Genomic DNA, 14,031 nt, shown 5'->3' with positions numbered 1-14,031 from the left:
TGCTCCAGTCAAGTTTTTTAACTAATCACCAGAACGAATCAAAAATATTTATGTAATGCTGAACAAACGGAAAGTTTAATACAAAGTTGGATCTATTTTATTTCGGAGTGATTGTTTTAATTTGTGGAGAGACAACATTTTTTCTGCTATTAAAAATTTTACGCTAATAAATGATTTTAGCTAAGATTTTACTTGACGAACGCGTTGTCATTTGTCATTATGTATTTGCAATCCAGTAATCTGTACTGGCGTACAGTCACGATCAGGGAATTTCGTCAGTCGTTGTTATTCAACTGACATTAGCTGTAAAACAGGCTTTACATATTTCTAACCCCACATTGGAATTTTTGACATGGATGTCAATTTGTCATCAATTTTATTATGCGTGATGGAATTTCTGTCACAAAAATTTTGAATGTCAGTCATAATGACAATAAAGCTTACGCTACACACTTTTTTTCGAATTGACAGTAAAATAACTGACGAAATTCCGTGATTGTAACTGTACTAAAAGTAAAAAAAAAAGATTCAACTCTAAGAAAAAGCTTGATATTGAAATTAAAATATCCAGCTTTTTCCGAAATGTATTGTGGGTTGCATTTTCAGTTCCGTTTGGCTCATCAGTTCACAACTCCTGAAATACCCTGTATAGCACTGGTTTTTATTTAACACAAGAAAAAATGCAGGATTTGTTTAATCTTCAGAACAATATCGCTTAATTAATTAACATAAAACCACTTATCTTATGCACGATATAACATTTTATTACGATGCAAAAACGCATGAACGTACAAAGAACAAACAATGTTTAACTTCTTGTAACTGAAGTGCTAAGTGTGATTAAAAACCACGTATTTCCAGTAAACTAACGAATTTTTTAAACAAGAAGTAGCAATTTTATCTTGATTTTCAAATGAGGTCATGTTTTTTTTTTAAGAATAAATCATGATAGTCCTCAGTTGGTAAAGATTAAAGCGAGATCGTTGCAGCAGCTGTCGAAATGCATTCTATATTAAATTTCGTATCCCACCTCCACCCGGCGGCACGGCAATTTTGCCGGAGTACATACACTATTACGGATAATACAGTCGAAGTCGTTTATAGCGACGTCGCTTATAACGACAAGTCGCTTATAACGACCGAATCTTGGAGAATTGGTTGGATTCCTATGTCCGGCAATGCTTTTAAAGTCGTGTATAACGTCTGTCGAACGTCGGCTATAACGACGAAGTCGCTTTTAACGTCCTGCTGAGCTCTAGGTCAGGCCGGATATAACGACGTGTGGATAAGAAAAATCATGCTGCCGCGTGTGACGTGTCCAATTGGTCCGTCGTATTGTCATTTATGCGATTCTCAAAGTTACCGATATAAAAATGCAACAATAACAATATTCTTTTACTCGAGTGGGGTAGAATTTGAGCCACTATCAACATTTGAAGCTTACTTATATGCTTTTATACTTATTTTTTTAAATAATTATATTTCTTGTAATAAGACGCATACTTATATTTAATTTTTTCACTAAAAAATACTGGTCTTCTGTAACGACGTCCGTTTATAACGACGGGATTAGCCGGTCCCTTGGTCGTCGTTATAAGCGACTTTCACTGTACTATCAAGTAATAGTGCAGTGCTTATCAACATAATTACCGGCGTCTCGCCTCCACATTTTGACTTTTTTGTGTTTTATGTTCTGTGTCAATGTTAAGGAATTTCCTCACGATGTGACATGAGTATAATAATATACCTTTTTGAATTTCAACCACCAATGTGTTCTCTAAGTCCAAAATTTTTAAATTTTTAAAAAGAGATTGCGGTACTATTCCTGTTGCTGAAATTATAAATGGTAAAATCGAAATTTTTTCTAAACACCAAAGATTTCTCATAGCAACGGATAGTTCTAAATATTTATTAATTTTTGTGTTATATGTCTGTGTTATATTGTGTGAATTTGGAACAGCTATATCTAAAAGATATGCTTGCTTTTGTTGTTTATAATGTCTGGTCTGTTATGCTGAATGTGAATGTCAGTTAAAACTGTGCGATCAAAATATAATTTGTAATTGTCATTTTCTAAACAACTTTCTGGTTTATAAATGTAATGTGGTTGTGTATCCTTTAATAAATTGAATTTAACTGCTAAATTCATGTGTATAATTTTTGCGAATATATCATGACGTTTTTTATATTCGCTTTGAGCCAAAACGGTGCAAGAATAAATGATGTGTTCAATGGTTTCCCCTTCAGTTCCGCAAATCCTACATATTAAAAGTAGCAATTCATTTCTATCGATTGTGGATTTATTCCAAATCCCAAATTTGAGTTTTTAATTGATTAGAAACAACAAATTGAGGTGGAGGAAGTGAAGAAGTGAAGTTTTCTTAGATTCTTGGTTCTTAAAATAAAAAGAAATGCGTGAGATTTCCTTTTTAGAGAGCATTATTATGTTGCATGATGTATTTAATGCCAGCTTCTTATGACGCATTAAGTATTAAGTTGTTACAATTCGTCTGCAGTTTTATTCATAATTATCTGTCTTGGCCTGCCATTAAAATTCCACAGGCCACATATGGTATGTTAATAAATCACGGGAAGATTGTCGAATCAAAACAGATTTTTGGGGACACTAAACTTGCTAAAAGATATAAATTTATTTCTTATTATAAAACATTGAATTTTTATCGCTTATGATAAATTAGCCAATTGGTCGAAATTCTTGTCATCTGCATAACGTCGTGATAATGTTTTTAAATATTAATGTAGGTGTAATTTATGAATAAATGATAATTTCCTCGTGCAGGAGATTTGTTGCAATAGCGAGTTGTGGTCGCAACAATGAAAATAGTTTATAAATAGTTATAGGATACAATTATTGTAATGTCGGATTATTGACTTGTTTAACAACGATAAGAGGACTTATTCACCGTTGGTCTGCACGAATGAATACTTTATAAAATATCTCAATGTTCTAAACCAGGAAACGTCGTCGGTTGCCGGTATTGGAGATGTATTTAACAGATTTGTTCACGTTGAAAGTATCTATAAAGATAAATCTACTGGAAGGCTTCCAGAACCTGAGGAAGGTGTTGAGGATTAAAAGAATGACTAAAGCACAACCCACAAACATTTTGCTATATTTGGATATTTTAAATTAAATTTGATTTAAATGTTTGAAGACTACAGGAAGAAATTACACATTACTGTGTAATATTTATTATTGAGCCAATGGAACAAAACATGTACAAAAGTAAGTGAAAAAAGTGTTTGGAACAAACCAGTGAACAGTGAACAATACATTTGTTTTTGTGCTGAGTTCTTGTTTTTATAATGTTTTAATAAAGTCGTAATCACTTGAACAGACGAAATTTGTTGTGGGGTAATTTGCTTTTAATTTTTTGTGACATTTTTTTAAATTACACTTGAAGCCCCTTGTTTTTAGACAACCAACTAATCACGAGTAAGAAACTGTCGTAAAGAAATAATTATTACTAATATTGGGTGATTCAAAGTGGTTGTAGATAAATGTGCCAATTGTGTGAATGGGGTGTTTCATATGCGTGCATTGTAATTTTTTTTATACCATTGCAAATTGACGACAATTTTCATAATTGCGCGCTGTGCGCGCCTATGAACTGTCAAAGAAATGTCAATTCTATCCTACCTACAGTGTTGCCACATAAGTTTTCGTACATAGTTGTCATATTTATCCACACTCATTTTGATTCATCTATTATTTCCAGAAACTATACTTTTACCAAAAAGTTTAAACGGTATATGTAGTTAAAACCTGCTGATATCATGTTCGCTAACTTGGTAATCTGTTTCTATCAGGGTATTAATGAAATAAACTAATTCTGGTTGTTGGCCGTAGTTGCGATTGAAAGAGGATGAAGTTTGAGTAAACAATTGAATAGTTGAAAATCCGTGGGTGGGAAGGTTCGAATGTTTCATTGTCGAGTGGTACTTTGCAAGGAATTGTAGTTTTGTCCTTTTTGGTATTGACGTAATTAACAGTTCAATTCGTTTCGGACAAAAGCGGAACTCACCATCCGAACTTGGTATTTATCGTGCAACTTTGGCTTTTCACGCTCGTCCGGTCAACAAGTTTCCGCGCTTCCCCAGATAAATGGATTTGAATAATCCGATTGAGTGTCGGGGCTGTTGATGTTGTTGTTGTTGTATACAACACGTAACTTGTTTACTTGCAAAGTGGTCTGCCGTTCTCTCTATTTCCAAATAACTCGGAGGTTATCTCATAAACCTCAGAGATCAAAGACGAAGCAACTGTGTCGCAGTCGATTGCTTTTCGATCGCACCTGATCTCGGGGATAATCGCGTTAAGATCCCGAATACTGGGAGACGAGAAAAAATTACCAATGGTGGGGATTATCGACGGCTTACTTTCTTTTCGTTCGTTCATTCGGCGGACCAACAATGTCATGTTTAGATTCGATTTGTTGGACGGATATTGCCGTTCGTTATCCTGATTACAACGCGTTCAATCAATGTGTGTCGGCTGCACTGCATGTTTTACTCTTCCGATTCCGACCCCGCACCGCCAATAACGCCAAATATTTGGATGTAACCGGCTGTTGTCTTTATTGCGATCGATTCGACAATTCAACATACAAATGCCACCTCCGACGCCGTACTATCCAGATCAAGGCGGCTTGTTTTGGAACTTCCTGCATATTACAATATCCCACCAGACTAATCTAATACCCTGCGATAGAAAGACACAGAACGCACGCTTTGACGTATCTTCCTGCATCCGAGTTACTCTATTTTGACCAAAACGGCACAACCAGCAAGAACAGGTGTGTTTGTCTTCAAGTCATGTACCTATCTTTACTTTTTTGTTCTCATAACCTCAAGCACATACGAGGGGCAATTTCCCATTCTGCTTTGATGCAGTAACTCTAGCTTTGTTTCTACAGACTGAAGGGATTGCAGTAGATGCTATTTGGGAACAAGTTATCTTTTAAATAAACTATCAAATTATTTCAAACTATCCGCCACACTATACTATCCGTTTATTAAACTCCCGCACTGTCAGTGTCAATTTTTTTATTTATTTTTTTAGTGTACCTATGGTGACATACCTTTTCAATTGTCTGTACCCAAAATCTAGGTATAAAAACGTCAACAAGAAAAGTTTGGTTATGTTAATGGAGTTAATTCTCTTCTTTCCAAACAATAATTAACAATTCGCTGCTTCTCTCTGACCGTTAACAGATTTCTGTTACGTTTCATATCTTCTTCTTGTTGACTGATATAAAATGTGAAATAGGCTTTATGTGCTAGGCGTATTAATAACCTCATTTTAATATCTACTATTCTCTCATGTCATTTTGCAAATTGCATTCATCAATTCTGAAAAGCTGCAAGTGCTTAGATGTCATTTTCTGAAAACAAAACTTTGGAAATCAATAACTCAAATGTAAAATAATTGTGCATCATTGTGACAGTTTATTTTGAAGTTCTGACAAAATTAATTATTATGACATTTATGACAATTAGGCTTAGACTACATTGGATTTTTTTAAATGACAGGTAAATTGCTGCCCGAAATTCCATGCTCCCGATAGTAAGTCATACTTTAAATGAAAGAAAGTGAATTTATTAAACATAACACAAACAGTAACCACAAGATTATTATAAATATTTTTATAAGGTAGCTGGCTGTGATTTATCAAATGCGTATAGATTTGCCGCTCTTCTGGATTTCTAATTTGACATTTGACAGCTTGCACTTGTCATTATTTATCATTTATCAAACACATTACCTCTCCTCCTGTAGCCGGATAAAAAACTATATTAAATAAATTCTGGATTAGAGCCAAAGTACAAATGAAATTTATTTTTTTTCTTAAATTTCCATATAACTCCTCTAAAGTTGAACCAGAGTTAGCTTATTGCGTTATCACACAATTTGTCTCGCAAGATGGGATTTTACCTCGATGATAATTGCCCGTGAGGTATTTTCAAATTATAATCACAATTAATGAGAGTTTCTTTTTTATTTGCCCAACAGCGCAACACCAGTTTCAGAACAAAATTGAATAAGTAAACAGTTTTGAGATTAAAATCAACCTGAGCGATTAAGGAAAATGTTATTTCTGACTCACGGCCGTTCTTACAGCTCGTAAAATCTACTTGTACCTCTTTTTCAGAGATTTTTTCTTTCTCGTTGTTGAGAATTACAAAAAAAGCTTTTTCCTGCAAACCAATCAGTTAGTATCGATCTACTCTCAGGAAAATTCAGTTATTAGCATGGCAAAGATGACAAATTAACTCACCTATAGTATGTAGAGAATACTAACTAGAAACCATGACAGTACTTGCTCTGCAACATTTTATTAAACTACACAGAGACTGACACAGTATTGTAGATTTTGGCCAATGCTGACCCACCATCGCTAAATATGTGATTTAATTATGTTAATGTCCAAGTCTGCAAACTTTTGGTAAAATAATCTAAATTTAAACTATTCCAAAATCCCTGCAGGTACACACCGAGCTCATACACGCTAACGACTGTTTGATGAGTTTTGGAATGATCACATTTAAGCAGTGCAAATAGCACTTCATCTAGTTCTCGATGCACACAATTCAGTGCAATCCACTAATTCAACTCGACTTCTTTTTGCAAGAACGCATTAGACACCAGCCGAGGCGAAGTTGAGCTGTGTGATCAAGACTTAGCTAAAATGAGTAGTTGTGTTGAAAGTGTTAGTTAAATGGGGATGGGTCGATACAATACCTTCGCTATCTGCCTCTCCGTCTGCTGCTCCGAATTTCCATCCGAACGATACGAATCTGGTGAAAATGTGCAACCACAGTCGTGCAGATTATTATGAAAAGAATTGCACACATAAATTGGGGAGGAGGTTGAATTGTGTCATCGAAACAAGTTGGTTTAAAGAATGAACATGTGTTGAAAATGTAGCCGCGACCCTTGAGAGGGAAACCGCATCATCTGAATTTTATTCAAGGAGTGTGGAGTTGTTGGGAATTCCAGAGAGTGAAAAATGGAACTAGATTCTTTTTATTTAGTCAATTAGCTCGGTTCGGATCGATAATTTGCCATAAACAATTACAGAAGACGGAGAAACGGTTTTGTTAAATGATGTTGAACGGATCGCGATTTCTGCCAGATGTTTTGCTTCGTATCTAACGTTCTGCATCGAGTGTTTAAAAATGTCTGCGGCTTTTCTTTGCCAAATAAATGCTCATCGAGTTGGATGCAAGATATTTTCAAACCTAGATTTATTTGTGGTGAAACGAAAGTGCAAAAGAACGAGAGAATTGAAATACGAACGAGTATATTCTAAATCACTTCGTTTTCATTAAATGAAGCCTCCGAGCTTATCCACAACCAGACTCTCCACATAATCCTGGATAACTTGTCAAGTTTCCCAAGTTTTCTAATTGTTTCTTAATTTTACAACTTTCGAAACTCAAAGCTAAAAAAAGAGAGCGAACGCGATCGTCACTTTGCCGCGTCCATTTTCCTGAAAGTGCTCCACACAACATTACCGCTCGATCGGATATTTCAAATCATTTTTATAACGCTATAAATCGTAAAGTTCTTGGAGCTGCACGCTTAGAATTGACAGTTACTCCGTCACCGGAAACAGCACTACCACCAGCAGCTCTCAAGCTGGACATAGGGAAGCTGCACTGGTGTTTTCAAATGCCATGAACTCCAAGAAAAAAAAATCCCTAAAGCATCAAAGTTATACAACCCTAATAGACTTAAATTGGACTGTATGATTCAGAACAAACATTTAGGGGAAAGACAACGTCGTTGGCAGGGCTGTGCAACGTTGCCAGATTCCGTTCAATGCTGTCCAACGTTGGAAGATTCAATTTCATTTCTCAGCTTTCTGTGTTTTAAATTTACACCGTACGCAATTCCAATGAGTTCAAATTTAGGCGGTCACATCTTTTGTTTTATCGAAACGTTTGTCTTAGTTTGATCGTATGCAGAATTATACTTGCTATGCACAGTCGTTTTATTGGTTGCCTATCTCTCGAAAATCTATTATTAATGTAAAACCCATTTTACCACTTATTCTAGGATAATTGTTGCTTACAATTACAGTAAACTTTGCGGAAAATCGAAAAGTTGTTTTCTTGGTTAACAAAAGCAAATCGTTGACGTTTCTTTGTCATTCAGCGAAAAATCTACTTACCAGTAAGCTTTGTTTGGCAATAACGCTGATAAATTACCCATTCTTACGAATGTAAAATGTTGCTCTTGTTTATTTTATTAATTTTCTCCATTATCAGATAATACCGGGTGATCAAAAAGGACTGTTTAAGTTGGCAATACAATGAAGAGCATTTTGTTGTTCGGCTGTTTGCAATACCAACCGGATACGTCTTTTAACAGATATTTTATGTGAAATCAACAGCGACAAAATTGTAGGTTATGTGTGTATAAAAATCAACGGTACAAAGAAACAACTTGAACTGTCAATGTCAGTGTGAAGTCGTCAACAACTGGAAGTTACTCCAGTTATACCATTTGAAAATAAAAATCAATACTGCCAACTTAAACAGTCCTTTTTGATCACGCTGTAATAATAAAATGTACAATAATTATAATTCCAACGTCCAAAATTTATGAGGTATGATTTATTATAAAGTAGCGTTTGAGACCACAGATTGTCTACGCTGATGCATTCAACGCTTATTTGCATAGGATTCCGCTACGACATGACCGATAATAATTTTCAACGCCTGCTCTGATTTGTTTTCTTTTTTATCACTTTGGATAACATTCTCAAGGGTCTAAGAGCATAGCTTGGGGCAACGTCGATGCAATTTAAAAAAAATCCCGTATTATAGAAATTTAGGAAGCAAAAAGTGAAAGAATCTACTGGGGGGGTGAAGAATCGGCGTTGGGTTGTCAGTCCGTCCGAGATAATTAGCCGAAGGATCGTCTTATTGCTCTCGAGGATAAATTGAGGTGGAATTGGAATTTCAATTTCTCGAAGATTTTTAAAGGGTCTGCGATCGGAGGCCACCCCCGTAATTGGAGGCACGTTTGCGCGGCTTAAAAAAACCAATTGGACGTAATTGACGCGAAGACTCCGGATGGTAATAAATTCCGGGCGCATCCCTCGTCCAAAGTTCGATATGAAACTGCTAATAATCTGTTAATAGTTGGGGAGGGGGTGGCGCCCCCGCCGTCTCAGGTTAAGCTCGTGTCCGAAAATAACGAGAAAACTTTCCGAAATGAATCGTTTATAAATCAAACGAGCCGGAGGCCGGAGTTTCAACGTCGACAGGAATTATTCAGTGGTCCACCGAATCGATAGTCCAATATGTACCGTCACAGATGACGTCATCTCACTAAATAATAGTAATGGTGGTAATAACGGGCGGGATTAACGGAGAATTGGAACCGAAATGCATCGTTTCGTAGAACCTGTCAGGATGACGCTAATTAATATTAATCGGGGCCCATCACCGCAGGATGAGCTGCAGGAACCGAACGGTGTCGTCTCTGGGGAGCTGCAGGAGCGTTGCAGGCGTCGTTTTGAGGTTAGGTTGAGGCGTCGCGACGCTCTACAAGTTGCACATACAGCCCTGACACGGTTCGGGTGATTGGAGGCGGCGTCGGCCGACTTTGCACCAGACTGTACTTGAACCTGAGTGAAGCTGGTTACTATGACGACGCGTAGACGGTTACCAGTCGATAGTGGGACAGCGCGAGGCTACGTGGACGAGGCATTCTACGATGCACCAGCCCCTAAGGCAGGGGTCATTCGGCAGGAATGACTCCTTCGTCGCAATTTTTAACTCTCCTCCCTCGTGGAGCCCTATTCCGACGGAATTATTTCACGATCTCGGACTTGATCCTGCGAACTGGGATCCTGCGAGCGGACGCGACCTTCGCTGATGTCCCTCCATTGTATGAATGAATTACGTACGTCGTCCGAGAGGAGGATGATGGGGATAAATTTAGACCGGCGATTTATGACTCGACTTTGCTTGTCCGAAAATAAGATAATGCTCTTTTTTTAAGAAAGCAAATTGCGTCACGTCCTGCTGGATGCTGTACGCATAAGGCGATGACTTTGACACGACTGATTGTCTCGAACTTAATTCGGATCGTCAACGACCAAAAAACTAATCACGATTTCGTAAGAGATCAAAACAACTTCTACCACGACATGTGAAACTTACACGCTCCTCAAGTTACTAATTAAATTGGAAGAATCACCAAAGGAGGAGACCCCACCGAACATTGTGCGTTTACTTTTAATTAAGTATCCAACCAGATTTCATTTGCTGAACTGCAAAATTTCATTTTTTTATATTGGCAAGATCAATATCAATGTGAGCGTCTGCAAAGTTGCCAACCCCATTTGTAAACTGCCAATCAAGCGAATTTAATTATTTCAATTTTGTCATTTCATGATAACATGGACGATACGATGAAAGTAAAAACCACAAGAGGGAAGCTTGACAGGTCCAATTTTTTTTGTTTTTTAGTGTAATGCTACCGCGCGGAACCCAAAAGCTTTCAAAATTTGTACAGCAATTGGTCTCTATATAATCTATACCGCTGAACTAATCCAATTTAAAAAGTTTAAGAGATTTTCTAACCTGTTGTGGAAGTCGAGACTCCGAGCAGCGCCCACGGCCAAATGATGAACTACTTGAATTGCTACCCTTACCCTTCTCTTTTATGATCAATAAAATGCCAAAGTGGAAAATAAAAAACAATTTTATCACCAAAAGGAAAATGTCTGTTGCCAAAGTACCTTTCAAACGAAAATATTATCACGCAGCACCGATAAAATAGTGTAACACTTCCACTCACTCATTTACACTTTGGACAGTAGTTACACTCAATTTTTTTTTAAACCACAATAACACTTTCTTAACACCACACAAGACTTTTTTTGGCTTCCAATTTCAATCCAAAAATTCTGAATTTTTTCGAACATAACCTAAAACATATTTTTTCATTTCTCCAAGCAACTCGGCGTACTTTATCTGTTTCAGTGGCGATTAAATACGTGTTAAAATTCACAAAAACTAGTTTAGAGTTTAACAATGCTGACAGATCGCTGCACTCCTGCCAAAAATGCTAAACGATCCATAAAGCGGACACTGCTACCACCATTACAACAATTAATGTGGACGTTCTTGCACAAATGTAACTGACATGGACTACAAATCGACTCATAAAATAATACTCTTTGCTACAAATGACCACTATAATTTTCCCGCGCGCGTGCATAAACTTAGGATTAAATTAATTAATCAGTGTACTTAACCCACTTAAACAAATTTAATGTCTTTTTCTGTATTTATTACATGTGGGGAAACGTTCACCAACACTACGAAATACTGCTGAATTTACGATGTCTGTTCTTGTTAAAATACATAATCAGTTCCGTTGCAGAATGTTCGGAGCGCAACAAGGCCGGTTATGTCATTGTGTACGTCAACATAAATTCATTTCGTTTAATATTGTGAATATTGCTACTGTATTCAACGAGTTTTTACAGTGTGTTGACATTTTAATACGTTGGGTTTGTTCTTCACAACTTACAACCAGTCAAGAATCTGCAACCAACATTACAGGGTTAAAGTAAAAGGATCCGATGAACGCGCGTGTCATTTGTTGCTATTATCCGTTCTCCTGACATCCGCACTGTCAGTGTCATTTTTATCCAAATTGGTCGAATGTACATTAAAATTTCGACTTTTCTTTTGAGTGTACATTAAATCTAGTGATAAATTACTACTGTCAGATAGAAAGAAGTTGGGTTATAAACTGCTGTTTCAAATTATTTTATTTAACGCTATTTGAGGTATTGCATCTAAATCTTCCTCAGAATAGAACTCCAATTCTGATTCTGAATCGGACGCGGCAAGAGAAATAATTGTTGAAGGAACATCAGCAATAGATAAATGACTCGTATAACTTCGCCAATGTGGTAACATTATTGTACGGAAATTACCAAGTTAGCATAATAGGGATTTTAAATATTACCAACAGCTTGTCAACCTGACAGTGCGGATGTCAAGTGAATGGATAATATACTTCCAGCTTTGAGAATATATTTTCACCTACTGAAACTCTATAATAAATTGTACAATGCACTGAAAGTTTACTTTCAAAGCAAAATTAAATAAGTATCTTTGAACGCTGTAGTTGAGCAGCATCGTTGTCTTTCCCAAGAGAGGTGTATATCGTTCACCACGGCCAAGAAGTGGAAATAAACTTATAACAGATGAATTTTTCTTTTCAATTGGCGTGTAGACAAGTCGAGTAGAGTTCGCGACTGTCGGCAGAAATGAAAAGTAGAGCTATCATACGCAGGTCGGTATCCAAGAATTCCGATTAAACTTTTCACAAGAAAGTTGCGTTTGTCGAGTTGATTTTATAATGCAGTTAGGCGAACAGGCGGGCAATTTTTTAAAAGTTGTGAGGGAGCGTAGACACGAGAATTCCGCGTTTACCAACAAGACGAATTGTAAACTGGAGCAATCACCATTACAAGATTTTCCGGCGTTCATCGGAACAAACACAAGATTTAATCAAACGTCTGATCTGCACCTGCCTGAAAGAGAACTGGATGAATAAAAGATGAACAAATCGCTACATTCGTCTTTTACCGTGGCTTCGCACAAAAGTAATCTATGTAACTCCACCAAAGGCTGTCTCTTCTAGCTTTAAATTCGCTCTTAACAACAACACAAAATGTTTGTGGCGAGTATCGGTCTCCCTTATTCAATTTTTGGCAAATTGGATTAGGTGTCTCCGAAATACCAACGTTTCTCCTCTTCCCGCAAAATCGATAGGAATGTTCTCGCGGATACACCGCATCCAAAGCGACTTTTACATTCCAGATCTAGCAAATAGTCTGGATTGCTTGCAACGCTACTTAACGTTCCAGTTGGACCGTTCGACGACAACTTAACGAGCTTTGCAATCATTTTGTTTAGATCAGACGAGCTCACGTTCGTCGTCGAGTGAATCTCAGACGTCCACAATTTTTACCGGAGCTTTACAATATTTATCAAGCTCGGATCTGAACAGAACGATGATTACCTCGACTTTCCCGACAAATTAAACCTGAACGAAAGTCGTGCTTTTGACACTAAGGTAACGAGAGGCGCGCAACATACATTTTAAATCGACCGTTTCGCGTAAAGGAAACGCTCGTTTGATGACGACATTCCAAAGGGTCACAGCACCCCTCTTCGGCGGCTAAACGCCCAAATGGATATTGCATGTACTGATAATATTTTGTTTGTTCCAGGGCCGCTTGCACAAGATCTGCACTCCCAGATTAACCCGGCCGTCAAGCAAACTCAATCGAACTGTTCACCCTCCGTATGGTTCACTTCTTGAAACTGACGCCTCGGGCTGTTTATTATCTTTCAATTATTGAATTACACAGTTGAGTTGAGGAGTGTATTGCGGGTTAGACGATAGAAATAGACAGACGGATGAGATACATCACGACAGCACAGCAGCACCATCATCCGTCGAAGATGATAAAAGAGACCATCAAGGTTACGCTCCTCCTGTCTGTCACAAAGAGAAGCGAGCGAGGGAGCGAGAGCGATATATTATTTCCTTAATCACGGAGCCCATTGTCTTGGGATATATAGTTAGAAAGTGCCCCCTTTCAGCCCCTCGCCTCTCCCTATCGCTGATAATTACAATATCGGGCATATTGTGAGCGGTCCGCAGTTATCGTTTTGTTTAGCGGTGTAATCTACCATTGTTCCGCTAATTAGAAAATGGATACGTGGGACTTACCACCAAAGGGCCCCAATTTGCGATCGCTATCCCTGTCCTGGCGGACTTCTCGCAAAAACTCCAAATAGATTCGGAGATCTAGATCCCCGCCCCATTGTCTCTCACTTCTGTATGTATTGTGTTAATTGTTGTTCCAATAAAAGACTGAAAACGTGAATTGAATTTTGCAAACGAACGTTCACCCCCTTAGCTCCACACCTGAGCGAGATTTTCTTTAATCTTGGTCGTAC

At 37.5% G+C, this 14,031-nt stretch overlaps 1 long non-coding RNA gene across 8 annotated transcripts in view; it reads left to right on the top strand.

Moving 5' to 3' along the window:
• The window catches only part of LOC138123107 (uncharacterized), a 72,850-nt gene extending 58,892 nt beyond the window's left edge, over window positions 1-13,958 (top strand). For all 8 annotated transcript variants that reach the window (XR_011156730.1, XR_011156726.1, XR_011156729.1 and 5 more), the window contains one exon: window positions 13,296-13,958. This is a non-coding gene — a long non-coding RNA (uncharacterized lncRNA). The remainder of the gene's footprint in view (window positions 1-13,295) is intronic.
• The last annotated feature ends 73 nt before the right edge of the window (window positions 13,959-14,031 follow it).

Source organism: Tenebrio molitor, chromosome 2 (genome assembly GCF_963966145.1).
Source record: "Tenebrio molitor chromosome 2, icTenMoli1.1, whole genome shotgun sequence".
Classification (NCBI taxonomy): Eukaryota; Metazoa; Arthropoda; class Insecta; order Coleoptera; family Tenebrionidae; genus Tenebrio; species Tenebrio molitor.
This window is presented reverse-complemented; position numbering and strand designations above follow the sequence as displayed.